The 16,421-nt window shown below is 55.3% G+C and overlaps 1 protein-coding gene across 2 annotated transcripts in view; it reads right to left on the bottom strand.

Moving 5' to 3' along the window:
• The window catches only part of KCNJ12 (potassium inwardly rectifying channel subfamily J member 12), a 38,103-nt gene extending 22,533 nt beyond the window's left edge, over positions 1 to 15,570 (bottom strand). For both annotated transcript variants that reach the window (XM_061391318.1, XM_061391317.1), the window contains exon 1: positions 14,953 to 15,570. The gene's annotated coding sequence lies outside the window, so the exon portion shown is untranslated. The remainder of the gene's footprint in view (positions 1 to 14,952) is intronic.
• Between the last annotated feature and the right edge of the window lie 851 nt (positions 15,571 to 16,421).

Genomic DNA, 16,421 nt, shown 5'->3' with positions numbered 1-16,421 from the left:
GCATCCAGCCCTTCAGGACTGGCTTTCATGCAGATGGCTAAGTATGCATTTGGGTTCTTCTATATCTTTTCATGGCTTCAAAGCTCGTTTCTTTTTAGCACTAAAGGATACTGCACTGTCAGGGTAGACCACAGTTCATTTATCCATCACCTACTGAAGGACATCTTGGTTGCTTCCAGGTTTTAGCAATAACCAATAAAGCTGCTAGAAACATCTGCATGCAGGGGTTTGTGTGGATACAAGTTTCCAGCTTCCTTGGGTAAATCCCAAGGCGTATCACTGTTGGGCATACAGTAAAGTATGTTTAGTTTTATAAGAGCCAAACTGTCTTTCAGAGTGACTGTACCACTTGTGCCCCATCAGCCGTGAGGAGAGTTCCTGTTGCTCCTTCTAAAGGTATGGAGCGGTGTCTCACTGCTGTTTTGACTTACCCTTCCCTGCAGAAAAATTATATAGAGCGTCTTTTCATATGTTTACTTGCCATCTGTGTATCTTCTTTTGCTGAGGCATCTGTCCAGGTCTCTGGTCCATTTTTTTCCCTATTGTCTGTCATTTGTTCTCTATTGCTGAGTGTTAAGAGTTTTTGGTTTATTTTGGATAACAGCCCTTGATTAGATGTGTCTTTTGCAAATATTTTCTCCCTGTCTGAAGCTTGCCCTCTCATTCTATTGACATCATCTTTCCCAGAGCATTTAATTTTAATGAAGTCCATCCAGCTTGTCAATTATTCCTTTCATGGATCATGCCTTTGATATTGCATCTGAAAAGCCGTTAACTATACCCAAGGTCATCTTAGTTTTCTCCTACACTGTCTTCTAGGAGTTCCGTAGCTTTGTGCCTTACATTTACATTTATGACCCAGTCTGGTGAAGGGTCATGTGGTCTGTGTCCAGATTGTATCCTTTGCGTGTGGACATCCAGTGGTTCCAGCACTGTTTGTTGAAAGACTACCCTTGCTCCACTGTACTGCCTTCGCCCCACTGTCAATGATCTGTTGGCTGTGTTTGTGCGTGTCTATTTCTGGGCTCTCTCTTTTGCTCCATTGATCTATCTGTCTGTTCCATTGCCAATCCCACACTGTCTTGATTACTGTAGCTTTATAGTAAGTCTTTAAGGCAGTTAGCATCAGGCCTACAACTTTGCTCTTCTCCTTCAATAGTTGGCTGTTCTGGGTCCTTCACTTCTCCATATAAACTTTGGAATTAGTTTGCCGATATCTACTAAATAACTTTCTGGGACTTTGATTGGGATACATTGAACCTATAGATCAAGCTGGGAATAACTGACATCTAACAATATTGAGTCTTCCTATCCATGTACATGGAATATCTCTCCATTTATTTAGCTTTTCTTTGATTTCATTCATCAGAGTTTTGTTGGATTTATATCTAGGTAGTTTCCTTGAGGGCTTCCCCGGTAGCTCAGGTGGTAAAGAATCCACCTGCAATGCAGGAGACTTGGGTTTTATTCCTGGGTCAGGAAGATCCCCCGGAGAAGGGATAGGCTACCCACTCCAGTATTCATGGGCTTCCCTGGTGGTTCAAAAGGTGAAAAATCTTCCTGCAATGCTGGAGACCCAGGTTCGATCCTGGGTCAGGAAGATTCCCTAGAGGAAGGCATGGCAACCCACTCCAGTATTCTTGCCTGGAGAATCCCCATCAATAGAGGAGCCTGGCAGACACGGCTGAGCGACTGAGCGCAGCAGTTTTGTTGTGGGGGTACTAATACAAATGGTATTGTGATTTTAATTTCAGATTTCACTTGTTTACTGCTGCTTCTGCTAAGTCGCTTCAGTTGTGTTAGACTCTGTGTGACCCCATAGACGGCAGCCCACCAGGCTCCCCCGTCCCTGGGATTCTCCAGGCAAGAACACTGGAGTGGGTTGCCATTTCCTTCTCCAATGCATGAAAGTGAAAAATGAAAGGGAAGTCGCTCAGTCGTGTCTGACTCTTAGTGACCCCATGGACTGCAGCCTACCAGGCTCCTCCGTCCGTGGGATTTTCCAGGCAAGAGTACTGGAGTGGGTTGCCATTGATGAAAGTGATTGACTTTTGTACATTAATCTTGTATCCTGCAACCTTGCTTTGCTGCTAAGTCACTTCAGTCGTGTCCGACTCTGTGCGACCCCAGAGACGGCAGCCCACCAGGCTCCCCCGTCCCTGGGATTCTCCAGGCAAGAACACTGGAGTGGGTTGCCATTTCCTTCTCCAATTCATGAAAGTGAAAAGTGAAAGGGAGGTCACTCAGTCATGTCCAACTCTTCGTGACCCCATGGACTGCAGCCCACCAGGCTCCTCCATCCATGGGATTCTCCAGGCAAGAGTACTGGAGTGGGGTGCCATTGATTTAACTGCTTATTATTAGGTTGGTGCAAAAGTAATTGCAGTTTTGCATTGTTAACCTTCGCCATCTGATATTGGAATACATTCTTAAATAAATGTGGTGATGTTATACATCATTTTAATGCGCATATTTTGCTTTATTTTTTTGCTAATGACTTATTACTTGCTGTTTATTTTATATGTAGTTTAGACTATGGAAATGATGTTAGACAAAAAGCAAATTCAAGCAATTTTCTTATTCGAGTTCAAAATGGGTGGTAAAGCAGTGGAGACAACTTGCAACATCAACAGTGCATTTGGCCCAGGAGCTGCCAGCAAAGGTACAATGCGGGGATGGTTCAAGAAGTTTTGCAAAGGAGGTGAGAGCCTTGAAGATGAGCATAGTGGCCTGCCATCGCAAGTTGACAACAACCAACTGAGAGCAATCATCAAAACTGATTCTCTCACAACTGCATGAGAAGTTGCCGGAAAACTCAACGTCGACCATTAACAGTCGTTCAGCATCTGAAGCAAATTGGAAAGATGAAAAGCTCAATAAGTGGGTGTCTCATGAGCTGATCAAAACCAAAAAAATTGTTTTGAAGTGCCATCTTCTCTTATTCCATGCAACAACAACAAACCATTTCTATATCAGATTATTGTGACATGTGACAAAAAGCGGATTTTATATGACAACTGGTGATGACCAGCTCAGTGGGTGGACCAATAAGAAGCTCCAAAGCACTTCCCAAAGCCAAATTTGCACTAAAAGAAGGTCATGGTCAGTGTTTGGTGGTCTGCTGCCCATCTGATCCACTACAGCGTTCTGAATCCTGGTGAAACCATTAAATCTGAGAAGTATGCTCAGCAAATCGATGAGATGCACCCAAAACTGCAATGCCTGCAGCTGTACTGGTCAACTGAATGGGCCCAATTCTTCTCCATGACAACACGAGACTGAATGTCACACAACCAACGCTTCAAAAGTTAAACAACTTGGGTTACGAAGTTTTGCCTCATCTGCCATATTCACCTGACCTCTCGCCAACCAACTACCACTTCTTAAAGCTTCTCGACAGCTTTCTGCAGGGAAAACACTTCTACAACCAGCAGGAGGCAGAAAATGCTTTCCAAGAGTTCATCTAATCCCAAAACATGGGTTTTTACGCTACAGGAATAAACATACTGATTTCCTTATTTCTCATTGGCAAAAATGTATTGATTGTAATGGTTCCTATTTTGAGTAATCAAGATGTGTTTGAACCTAGTTATAATGATTTAAAATTCACATCTGAAACTGCAATTACATTTGCACCAAATAGTTCCATGGGCTTCCCTGGTGGCTTGGTGGTAAAGAACCTGCCTGTCAGTGCAGGAGATGGAGGAGACAGGGTTCGATCACTGGGTTGGGAAGATCCCCTGGAGAAGGAAATGACAACCCACTTCAGTAATCTTGCCTGGAGAATCCCATGGACAGAGAAGCCTGGTGGGCTACAGTCCATGGGATCAGGGGCAAAAAGTCAGACACGACTGAAGCAACTTAGCACGGAGCACGGAAATACTTCCTGGAGCTTTTGTGTCAATTTCTTCAGATTTTCTACATAGATGATCATGTCATTTGTGCGTAGAGATAGTTTTATGTCTTCCTCCCCAATCTGTATATCTTTTATTTCCTTTTCTTTCCTCCTTAGCCAGGATTTCCAGTAAGATGTTGAAAAGCAATCATGAGAGACAACTTCTTTGCCTTGTTCCTGATTCTAGTGGGAAGTTTCTCATCGTTCAGTAGGATGCCAGCTCTAGATTTCTGTAGGTGCCTTTAACAAGTTGAGAAAGTTTCCCTTGATTCCTAGTTCACTGAGAATTTGTATTACAAATGGATGTTGGCCGGGCTTTGTTTTCTCCCTTGGTATGTCCTGGTGCTTGGAGGAAGCGTCGGCCCATGGCAGGCCCTCAGTGGTCACCTCTGAACGGAATGGGTGCAGCATGTAGAAAAGGCTCTAGCAGAGAGGGAGACACCACAGCGCTGGCCTTGGGTGGGTGAGAGTGGAGGGGCCGAGTGGACATGGAGCACAACAATCCAGTCACAGGGAAGGGATGCAGGCAGGGTGAAGGGGTGCAGGTGGCGGGAGGTGGGAGCTGCAGTGGGAGCAAGTGGAAGGCTCCGCTTCGATTTTCTCAGTAAGGAGGCGGCCACACTGTCGGCTGAGAGTCCAGGAGCCTAGAGGGGAGGCAGGGCCCCAGAACCAAGATAGCAGCTTCTGGACGGAGAGGGAGGAGGTGGGTCTGGGACCAGAGCAAGAGAGGGGTCCAGGCAGCACCAGAGCAGCAGAGGGTCATGCCCTTTGAATCTCATCTCCTGCATGTCCAGGAGGGACAGGGTGGGCTCAGGAAGCAGGCGGCAGGGGACCAGGGCACCAGGGATGGTTCTGAAGGGCTCTCTAAGTTCCACTGGCTGCACACTCACCCTGGGAGGCACGGGCGCCACCACAGCCTTATGTGGGGCCAGGGCCAGACACCCCTCCCCTGAGGTACATTCTTTGCTCCGCCAGCCCCAGTCCCTGCCGAGGGCTTCTACTCAGGCCACGTGAATTCATTTAACTTTGATCCAAAGTGAAGTGGATGGGGGATGGGTCGATGGGCAGCACAGCACTGCTCCGCCCCAAGCAGCTCTGCCCTGCCCTCGCATCCCAGCCTCTCAGCAGCACTCACGGGAAGGTCTGCAGAAAGTCCAACACGCCCACCTATGCTGAAGCACAGAATTCAGCCCTGGGAGGGGCCGGGGCTCCCAGGACAAGGGGCTGATGGAGAGATGGGAGCCTCATCTTTGCCTAAGGAAAGGATAAAGGAGGCCTGATCCCTATCCTGAGAGCTTTAGCAGGGCCCTGGCCTAAATCTTTCCCTTGCATGAGCCTCTCAGCACAGAGCAATTGCTCAAACAATGACCTGTCTTCCTATCCTAGTTTTGTGGGAGTAAAGATGAGGGAGATTGGACCAGCCCAACTCCTGTGGCTGAGGTCTCAGGGGATGGAGGAGGGAAGGTCATTCAGCCCCTCCCCCTCTTGAGCTTCGATTTTCCCACTGGTAAAATGGACAGGCCACTGAGAATCCTTCACCATCTAGGCTTCTGAAATACTCCTAAAACCTGGCATGCAGAACCACATTTGAAAGGGCAGACTTGGCCCTGTTTCTCAGAATAGTGAGGCTCAGAAGGCTGAAGCTGCTTGCCTGGAGCCACAAACAGGGCAAGGGGCAGCCCTACTTAAATCCAGGCCAACCTGGCTCATGCCCAACACTGCACCTGGATCCTCAGCCCAGGTCTCAGCCTTCCCTCAAGGGAGAGCCCAGCAGGACCCGTGGCCTTCTCACAGGACCTCATGTCTTTGGAAGGTCCTGGGGCCTCCAGCCTCGGCGCTTCTCCAGCTGGCCGCCTGCCTCCCTTGGTGCCTCATCTCTCAATCCCTGCCCCTCTCCCAGCCAGTACATTTGAGAATTAAATGAGACAAAGTTCGGGAGAGCACTGTGCACAGTGCCTGGAACCAGAACACAGAATAAACAGTCATCTTCATTATTATCTTTGGGCGCAGAGTCTCACTGAAACATCAGAGCACTTCCTGAGAAATAAAGGCACCCAGTGACACCATGGGTTGCTGAAGTCACCGCCAAGGCAGGCATTTTGCTGAAGCATCCAAAATATCCTGATGGTCACCAGGAGCCAAGGGAGGGGGCTGAGGACACCCAAGCTCCCGGGGCAGCAACCTCAGGCCAGCAGATCCCAGCAGCTCAACAGCACATCAACCATCTCCAAAGGGACTCTGCCTGGCAGCCTAGGGATGCAGCCAGGATGGGGATACAGGAAGATTGAAACCCAACTTTCTCCCTCCAGGGACAGCAGGCTTGCAGGGAAACCAAGACGCCTGAGGAGGCCCTGCAGGCTCCAGGGACAGATGGACTATTAGAAACGAGAGAGGCTGGGCTGCTTTGTGAGCTGAGCCTCAGTGTTGGCATCTGGAAATAGGGCAGCTGCTCGTCATCCTTGGGTCTAACCATGAGGACCCACCAGGATGAGAAAGGGTGCCACATGTGGCAGGGGCACCGGGAAAGACCTCAACCTGGGGAAGGACAAAGTTTAAGGAAATAACCACTCAGCAGGAGCTAGCAGCAGCCAGGAAGGGAACCATAGAAAGGTATTTCAACAGGAAGAAAAGCTCCACTGGCTCTAAAACAAGAAAGGTGCCCATGGAGGCGCTGACAAGGACAGAGTCTCGTCCTTTCTCCGAGGGGCAGGGCAGCGACCACCCTGGAGGGCACATCGCTAGTGGCTATAAAAGTTGTTAAGGCACAGGCCCTCTGACCCAGCAGGGCTACATGCAGACTTCTTGCTCGCATGGTCCTGGCACAGGGACCTCACGACCCAGGTGATCACAGCAGTGTTATGTGGGGTGGTGAGGCTGCTCACAAACCAGAAATCCAGCCCAATGCACGCAATGCAAGTGACTGTAAAACCATTCTGCTCATGGACGTACTGATCAAAGGTGCCATCTACTACACCTCTCCCGTGCATTTCCACTTAGAGTTCCCGCAGTCTGATGAGGGGGAGGACCATCAATACCTCCCTTGCAGATGAGCAAATAGGGGCACAGAACAGTCAAGAAATCTGCCCAAGGACACACAGCTGGTAAGTAGCACAAACCAAGCATACTGAATATGCTTCTCTCTCCAAGATATATTGCTAAACAACTACATATTTTTCTTAAAGGAGAAAAAAATCAGGATGCAGGACAGCATACCCAGGTTGAGTGATGGCTCTTCCAAACTACGTGTTCACCCAGTACCTGTGAATGTGAGTTCATTTAGGTAAAGAGTCTTTTCAGATATAATTAAGCAAGGGATCTGGAGATGAGATCATCCTGGATCATACATGCTAAGTCACTTCAGTGATGTCTGACTTTGTGTGACCCCATGGACTGTAGCATGCCAAGCTCCTCTGTCCACAGGATTCTCCAGGCAAGAATACTGGAGTGGGTAGCCATGCCCTCCTCCAGGGGATCTTCCCAACCCAGGGATCAAACCCATGTCTCTTAAGTCTCCTGCATTGATAGACGCATTCTTTACCACTGAGTCATCAGGGAAAAATGGCCCTAAATCCAATGACAAGTGTCCTCTAGAGAGGAGAGAAGACTCAGGGAGCAGAAGGCCATATGAAGACACATGGCAGGGACACGTCTACCAGCCAAGGAACCCCAGGAGGGCTCAAGGAGGAAGCGACTCTGCCAACGTCTTGAATTCAGACTCTGGCCCTGGAACCGAGAGACAATAGCCTGCTCTGTTTTAAGCCCCCAGTCTGTTTTGACTTGTTACAGAAGAAAGTAGTACAGACTCCACCTGCTCCCCACCATCCCACTTCCATTTTCCCCTTGGGACCTAGCTGACTGACGTCCTCAGGACGGCAGCCCCACGCAGGGCAGTGCAGACATGTCAGCTGTGCAGATTTGTTCAACCACTTGCCCTCATGTTCCCTGTTCCCAGATGAGCAGACTGAGACCATAGGCTCAGGTCACAGCTCCCAGGGGTGCTGCTCCCCCACCGCCCCCTCCACCGGTGTCTGATCTGAGGCCCACCGGGAGGGCAGCTGGGTCAGGACAGGACCCAGAGCTTGGCCACCTCGCTCTGTAGCCTCAGGGTCAGGGCATCTGCTGCAGGATTGGGACAAAGCCCACAAGTGCCCCGAGGCTATAGCTGGCAGGGCCAGCAGAGGAAAGGAAAAGGGTGGCTGGGGTCTCCTCTGCTATGACCCCAGGGAGGGGACAGGCCATTCTGTGGCTGCCCCCAAGGACTTTTGAAGGCATCCCCTCCAATGGTCCTGAAGGCTCCTGGAGCCAGGGTGGGGGTTGGGGGAGACTTGGCCACCCTGGCCAGGCAGGTGCTGCTGACAGCTTGAGGCACAGCGGGCCAAGGTGATGGGCACAGTTAGCCTCCGGCCTGCATGGCAGAGGGGCTGGGGGCAGGGAGCAAGGAGGCTGCCCTGGCTGCCCTGGCTGCCCTGACCGCAGAGCTGGAGCGGAAGGGGGATAAGAAAACAGATTCCCAGACGGAGGCGTGATGCTCACATCCACTTCACAAGCAGGACTGCTGAGGCGTGGCGTGAGCACCCGGGCGGTCCTCTCAACTCAGCCTCTCAGACTTTCCACGGGAGCTCTCAGTGGGGCCAGGCGGGGACCGTCCTTCCGATTCCTCCAAACCAGGTGACAGGACTGCTGGTGGCACCCAGCAGGAAGCTCGGTGGCCGACTGAGGGTGACCGTCCCCAGCAGAGGCCTGTTTCCCCACCCCCACCGCCCCCAGGGCCTCAGAAGAGCAACCTGGCCAGCGCTTCCCCTTCAGGGTCAGGCACCACACCGGCCTCAGCCTCGCATTTGTCCATGCTGGGCCACACGGTCCCTAAGACCCAGAAGGCATGGACAGCCCAGGTCTGCCTGCAGCAGGGTGACCTCCCCGCGGGTGCTAAGCCAGGGCTCCACCCCGGGTCCCTGGAACCAGGATTTCTGAGGGTGGAGCCAGATCTGGATTCTCCAACTGCTGCCCGAGGGAGCTGAGGAAGGAGGTACCCCAGCAAAGATGCAACACACCTCCCAGGGCCAAGATACACCAACTCTGCAACTCCAGGTTCTCTGTCCCAAAGAGGCCACAACCACAACTCAGAGCCCACTGCCTGGGAACTCGGGTGACTGTGCATTCCTAGATTCCACAGCTAAGATTCCATGGTCCCAAGGCTCTGACTTAGCCCTCAAGCCAACACCATCGAAGGAGAAAGGATGAAGCCCCAGGGGATGGGGCCCGGGGCACCAGCATGGACAGCAGGGTGGAAGATGAGAAACATGGAAAGGGGGATGGGGAGAGAGACCCAGGGCACTGCCGACATGTACTGGTGAAGCACTCGGACAACCCAGAAAGTTCTCTAATGACAGTCACCTCGAGTGCATGTAGCTTCATGGTAGGGGTGAGGGGAAGACAAAGTTTGAGAAAAAGAAATTCATTTCTATCCTTAAAATTTTCTGATGCTTTACCATGAGCATGTAACACTCTTGTCATAAAAAGCTGTGATAATTAGCAGAAGAATATGACAAAGTCTATGCTTCCTTAAGTGTCTGTTCACTTGTTTCATTATCCCCCCAACCGAGACATCAGTTCCCAGGCCCCAGCCCCAGGCACAGGGCATAGCAATGATGCTTGCTGGAGACTTAATTGTCAGAAGAATGAATAATGCTGAATTCTGAGCTCCTCAAGGCCTGTGTCACTAAAACTCCCCCATCGGAGACCTCCAGAGCTCTTTGAGAACAGAAAGAGAGCCCAGCAAGGATAGCAAGATCCAAGGGCCCATCCCGAGGGTGTCATGTGAGAGGGGCTCCAGGGCCCTGCCCACACCCTGCCTCCACAAGGTCATGGCCCAGGCCCCTGGGAAGCCCCACCTCTGAGCCCCACCTGACCCCAGATCCCAGCTCCCACAGGAGTCACCAGCATCCATCCTACTCTGCCCTCCCAGTGACAGTGACCCAGAGAGGCACCTCTGCTCCTGGAAAGAGGCCAGATGAAGCCAGCTCCCCTTGGCACCCCTGGCCCAGCTTGGCCTGGAACCAAGAGCCCAGAGGCACAGGGTCGGGGCAGGGGGTGGCGTGACTGCTACCACCCAGAATGCCAGCTGCTGGCAGAGATTTATTTTTACTTTAAGTGCTGGGGAATTGCAGGCTGGAGCAGCCAACTCAGGGGGCTTGGGTTGCAGCTGGAAGGAGAGGAGGTGGGTGGGGAGCGGGGGCACAGCCCCTCCTTGACCTTGGCCATCGGCTGTTCAAACACACACACAGAGCTCAGTACCTCGGTATCTCCACATTCACCCCACTCACCCACCCAGCCCAGCTCTCCAAGGGATGCCTCCAAGATGCTGTGAGGAGGCTTTAGAGGCAGAGGGTCTCAACTGCTGCCTCCAACTCTGCTCCTAGAGAGACCTGCCACCTCCAGCTGGGGCTGTCCCTCTCAGGCCACAGGCTGCCCACTCCCACAGTGAGCATGTCCCACCGTCCTCTCCCCCAGGCTGCCCCCACAGTTGGGGACCATGGCCACAGTGAGCGGGTGGGACCAGGCTGTGTTCCAGAGGTGAGTTCAGGAGATGAGCACTCAGGGTACTAACACTCCAAGGGAGACTGACAGGAAACAAGACAAACACAAGGGACCACTTTGCCCAGGGGAGCCCGAGAGGCAAGACCTGAAGGTGATGAGGGCGGAGTCAAGTGGACATCTGCAGGGGAGTGTTGGGGCAGGAGCTGGCCTGCGTGCTGGAGGTGCAGAGGGGAGGGAGCAGGATGACCTGAGGGAAAGAGGAAGCGAAGGCACAAGGAGGACCAGTCTGCAGGGCCCGGTGGACCAGGATGAGGAGGGTCCAGAGCCCAGACCCTAGGGGCCACGCAAAGAGAGCCACGTGTGGTGCTACCCGACTGAAGGCTAATTGGGGGCCCAGGGCCCCCACAGCCTCATGCAGCCTTTGCAGCTGCCACTTCAGCAGCTGGGCAGGAAGACGGAGCAGCGGGACACAGGTGGGGTGAGTGGAGGCAGGGGAGTCGGGAGGTGACTCGGCTGCCCTCGCTGGGCCTCAGTTTCCCCACCTGTCCAAGGGGAGGAGGGTATCAGGGGAGGGGCAGTTGTGCCCGGTGTCACTCACAGCAAAAGCCCCAGCACCAGCCCACACCCTCTGCCACGGAGCCCCTCCACTCCACACCCCATTTGTTTTAGGAACCCCCAGAGGCACTCACAGAGGCTCACATTTCACTGTCCCGTCCCGGGCATCTCAGAAGCCTCCCTGCCTGATGCTTTGATCCCACTTCACAGATGACAGACTGAGGCCCAAGAGGAGAAGTGACGCCGCAGTCAGACCACCGGCTGCACTTGCCCCGGTTGCCTGCCCCAAAGTCTCTCCCCAAACAAGGAGATCCTTGGGGGCAAGGGCAGGGTCTGCATTTACTCAACACCCATTTATTAAGCACCTTCTGTATGCCAGACACTGCACTGGGGCCACAGCTCAGCAGAGAGCACCAGAGTCTCCACCCCAGGAGCACACTTCTGCTGAGGCTCTGCGGCAGAGAAAGCAGCCCAGACACAGACCCGCTGAACATTTACAGAGCTCCTACTGCATGCGAGGCCTTAACCAGGCCCTGAGGACACAGCAACCTGGGAGCTGGGATGGCGGGCAGGCACCAGGCCCTGTGGGGGTCCAGCCCTGGGTGTAGGAGCCGCCACAGTCAGCCTGGCGCAGAGACACATCTGGGCAGGGTATCTGGGGGATGCAGGAAGGTGGGCTCTGGGTCGGAGCCATGTTCCAGTCTCTCTGGGAGCCTCCCTGGGACTCAAAAGCTACTGCCACCCTCTGCACTGGCTGACCATTAGGAAATTAAATCGGTTGGCAGAGTGCTGGGCCCTCAGCCAGTGCCCAGTGAGGGCTCCAATTCTGCTCTCGGCCCCAGACCCTCTGGAAAACCCGCCTGCCTGAGCCTGGCCTCACCCCCACCCCCAACCCCATCCCCACCCCCACGGCTTCTCTGAAGCCTCTGAGCCTCCTGCCCTGCCCGCAGCCCAGTTTCAGGCTGGCTCTCTTTCATCTCTGGCCTTCCCCTGGCTGTCTCCCTACCACACGGCCAAATTCCTCTGGAGCAGCCATCCTGTTGTCCAAGCCCACACCCACCACACCTTCCGAGTGGCCAGCCCAGCCTCCAACCCCTTGCTGTCCATGAGTTGCCTCCCCCAGCCCCTCCTCCAGGTCAGCAGTGGCAAGGCTCCAGCTGCAGCCCCAGGGGAGGGGCAGGTGTGCCCAGTGTCACTCACAGCAAAAGCCCCAGCAGGGGCTCAGCAACAGGCACCAGGTGAACCCAGTCAAAGGACAGCCAGACTGAGCTGGGAGCAGCAGGCTGAGTGGGATTCAGGTGGGCCCTGAGGGGGCTCAGCAGCCTCCAGCCTGGAGCCAGACAATGGCCACAGAGGTTTCTGGGAGTGACAGTGCATTTGCTTCCACCCCAGACACTGTGCCAAGGCTCTGGGTGCCATGCTTGGTGTTGCCAGCCATGGCCCAGGGCACCTGAGGCCTCACCAGGCCAGAGGAATCTGCTCACAGCCAAGCCGGTCCCAGTGCTTCACAAGTACAGGGCGCTGCGGTCGCTGTGACTGCTGTTACTGTTATCACTGCTGTCGCTACTACTTCACTGCCTCAGGGCCACCAGTGTTTCCTTGTCCTGTTTGGGCAGACTTGAGAGGAGGGAAAGCATGGCCCTGAGACAGGAAACCCAACAGGGCAGCCCTCTGGCCTAGGGAGAGCAAGGTGGAGTTTTATGCTCAAACTCCTGACAAGCTGTGTGGCTCTGGGCAAGATCTTACCCCTCCCTGGGCACTTTTTCCTCCCAGTACAGCACAGTTCACTGAACATCCTTCCACCAGGTACATATCTCAGGGGGTCCCCTCCTGAGCAACCTGAAGCCCGATGAGGGTCTGACATGGCAGTCGGGTATGGGAGGAGGTCCAGGGAGAGACCAGCAAAGTCAGGCTCTGCCCCTTTCACCAAGGGATGGTCCATCCCATTCAGGACTAGGGAGGGGGCTCTGCTCTACCCTCACCTGGACAGGGGGCACAAGGTAAGGTCCGGGACTGGGAATTCAGATGTGCCAGGTATGTCCCAATCACAGTGGTAAAGAATCTGCCTGCCAGGACAGAAGACCCAGGTTTGATCCCTGGTTTGGGAAGATCCTTGGAGAAGGAAATGGCAACCCATGCCAGTATTCTTGCCTGGAGAATCCCATGGACAGAGGAGCCTGGCAGGCTACAGCCCATGGGGTCGCAAAGAGTTGGACATGACTGAGCACACAAACATATACACACACAGGTGTTTGTAAACACCCAGCATTTGTAGAATGCCCAGTGCATGTGCTTAGCGGTACATCAGTAGGGAAGAGGGACCTCTGCTGCTGTCCAGCATACTGGTGCCCCCTTCTTGTCCCCAGGGATGCTCAAACAAGCCCCTCCCCTTTGCACCCTGCTCTCCCTTGGGGTCTTGGCCCCACATGATGGAAACCCCCTTTCTGGAGCTGCCAAAACCCGGCCCCCTACCTGGAAGGGAGGGGCTGTCCGAAAGCCGAGGGGCAGATTTTGCTGGGGAGTTTCTTTGAGATGGGAATCCAGCACGAGGTGGGGGTGCTCTTCTCACAACGGAGGAGGAAGCATGCCACAGGAAGGCCAGAAAGCCCCACCGCTCCATGGGCTGTCCCCTCCCTGGCCCTCCCTGGCCACATGGTGGCGGTCGGGACGGAGACCTGTGATGAGGCACTGCATAGGAGCAAACTAGCACAAGGGGAGGTTGGGGTCCAAGTCAGGCAGCAGCCAGGGCCTGGCTGTCCTTTGCACCTAGGGAGCAGGTGAGGGGTAGGCCAGAGGCTACCACCTTCTGGGTTCACACCTTCCAGGAGGCGGCTGCTGATTTCAGCGGCGTGTGGGCGCCTCTGTGCTCCCAGGAAACGAAGCCTGAAAACCCCGGGCTGTGGGACGGGACATGGATATGGGGGACAGGAAGTCCCCAGCACTTTATTCCAGGGCCCGTCCTGGGCATGGGGGAGCAGAGAAGCGGGCAGTGGTCCCGGCAGTGCAGTGCTCTGGGAGGATGAGCAGCCCAGGAAACGGGAAGCAGGGTGGCCAGGTCCTAGCAGATCCAGGCCATGGGGAGGCAGAACTAAAGACCACCTCCAAAGAGACACTTTCCTGTGCTCTCTCGTTCTGAACACAGGTGTTTAAATATACACAAGACATGTGCACACTCGTCAGAACAGGCCTCGAATCCCATCTGAAGCCCCACAGGAGCTCTGCACCCAGCTGCTCTCTCCGGGGCCCCTCCCCCGCGCCCCAGGACGTCCAGAGCAGACCGCAGCACGGTGAGAGGACCCCGGCCCTGAATCCGCCGGGCTTCTCAGCCAAGGCCCCCCCCCGCTCCGCGATCAAAGCCGATTTCTAAAAGCAAAGGAAAAAAAAAAGGTGCGCCTGGACTCGCTGGCTAGCTCACTCGCCAGCGGAGAACACCGTTTCCAGAATGTTTTTGCTCCATTAGAGCACAGAAGATGAGAAAGAGAGCCGACTCCAAGGACCCGCAGCCCTTGGGCCTGGGGGCATTTTCCCGGCCGCCAGTAGTCCGCGCTCCCCTGCGCATCCCGACCCCAGTCGGGGGGTCTCCGGAGAAGGTCATGGGTAAGACTGACGCTGCCCACGAAAGTGCCTTCCCACGCTCCCTCCCGAATCTTTTCGTGCAAGTCGTCCAGAAGGGGACCGTGGGCGCCTCAAAGTTTCCCGGAGCGCCCCCAGGACGAAGGTTAGCAAGAAGCGAAGTTCCTTGGTGGCGGTGGCTGGAGACATGGCAGGGGAGAAAAGCTTGCAGTCAGCATTTCCTCCGATAGCTCACCAGGGAGGGGGAGAAAGGGGAGAAAAAGAAAAAAAACAGAAAACGAGAGGACGAACCAAGCCCGCCGTCCCACCTGCCCTGCTGCGGCACCCTCTCTTGCTCGGTCGGCCCGGGAGGGGACCGGCGGGGAGCTGGAGCCGAGCCCCCGGGCGCTTACCTCGGTCAGTGCCCTGGACACTGCGCGCTCCGCGTCCTCCGAGCTCCGGGCGGCTGTTCCTGGCCCCGGCAGCCGCCGCGCTGCCTGCATCGCTGCCGCCGCCTCAGGGCAGCCCCCGGGGGCGCTCCATGCTGAGGGGCGCGTCGGTCTGGGCCGCCGATCGCCCCGGTCCAGCCGCGGGTCGGGGGCGCGCGCCTGGACGGCGCCCCCGGTCGCGGGGCGCACGCTCGGGTCGGCGCGGTTGGCTTCCGTCCCTCAGTCCGGCGGCTCGTGCGGCCGATCCAACCCCTCCCCCGCCTGCTGCTATCTGATCCCAGGCTGGGCCCGGCGCGCTCCCCTACGCCCAGGCGCCCCGCGCCTCCACGCCCGCTCCGGCCGCTCGCCCTCAGCTACGGTTCCCCGGGAGGCGGTGGCAGAGGCAAGGCCCGGAGAAGGCGGGGAGAGTGGAATGGAGGGCGAGGAGGCGGCAGGAGACTGAGGCTCGGCGCGCTCCCAGCTCCGCGCCCGGCTGTCACCAGAACCCAGCTCGGCAACAACTCTAACTCTCAGCCGAGAGCACTCCCGCTCTGCGCCGCTCCGCCGCCGCCCCCGCCCACCAGACCCAGGCCTGACCGGGCGTCCCTGGCCCCGGCCCCCCTCCACACACAGACACACCACCAGCCACTTGCGCACTGGAGCGCGCGCGCGAGCGTGCACACGCGCGCGCACACACACACACACACAGGCGGAGGCATGTCCTCCCAGGGACCCACACAGGTGCATGGCGAAGGCACACACAGCCAAGTACACGAGCTCAGGCGTCTGGATCCACACATGCAGAATGCATGCTGTGACATACATGACGGTTGCAGGTGTACAGGTACGATAAACACTCATACTTCCACGTGCAGGCTGGTGGCTGCGGGAGGGCACCTGTGCACAGATCTCAACTTGCACATTCCCATGGACTCCTTTCCCGTTGCACACAGGCGTGCACACTCGGACACACATATTTCTCCCTCTTTAATAGAATTTGTCTCCTCATCGTGTGCTCTGCTTGACTCTTCCGTCTCCTGCTTTCTTTCTGTGCTCCTCCCCCTGCCCTCTTTCTCCGAGGACCTGACCCCCATGTGACCCTCTTCTCTTGCCACCCCTGCCTCTGCCTCTTCCCAGCCTGTTCCCACAGGCCTGCCCTTCAAGCCTCCTGGGGCCTATTGTCTGGGCCTCAGATCCCTCAGCCATTGGCAGGGCCCAGGCCTTTCATCCCCGCACACAGACCTGCCCTGCTGGACCTTGGCCTAAAAGGGAGACCCCATTTTATCACCAGTCTGAACCCTTGCTCAGCTCAGGGGCCACAGATTTGGGCCAAGGAGGTAGGTCTGTGCCCAGAGCATCAGCCTCAAAGAGCTCTCTGGCCCCCTCAGCCTTCAGCTTCCCCTTTAATGTGAAATATAATTATGTGTCTGCACAGCAGGGAGACTGGCTGCAGG

The sequence above is a fragment of the Bos javanicus genome, chromosome 19 (genome assembly GCF_032452875.1).
Source record: "Bos javanicus breed banteng chromosome 19, ARS-OSU_banteng_1.0, whole genome shotgun sequence".
In the NCBI taxonomy this organism is placed as follows: domain Eukaryota; kingdom Metazoa; phylum Chordata; class Mammalia; order Artiodactyla; family Bovidae; genus Bos; species Bos javanicus.
Note: the sequence above shows the minus strand (reverse complement) of the source record. Positions and strands in the feature narration are given on the sequence as shown.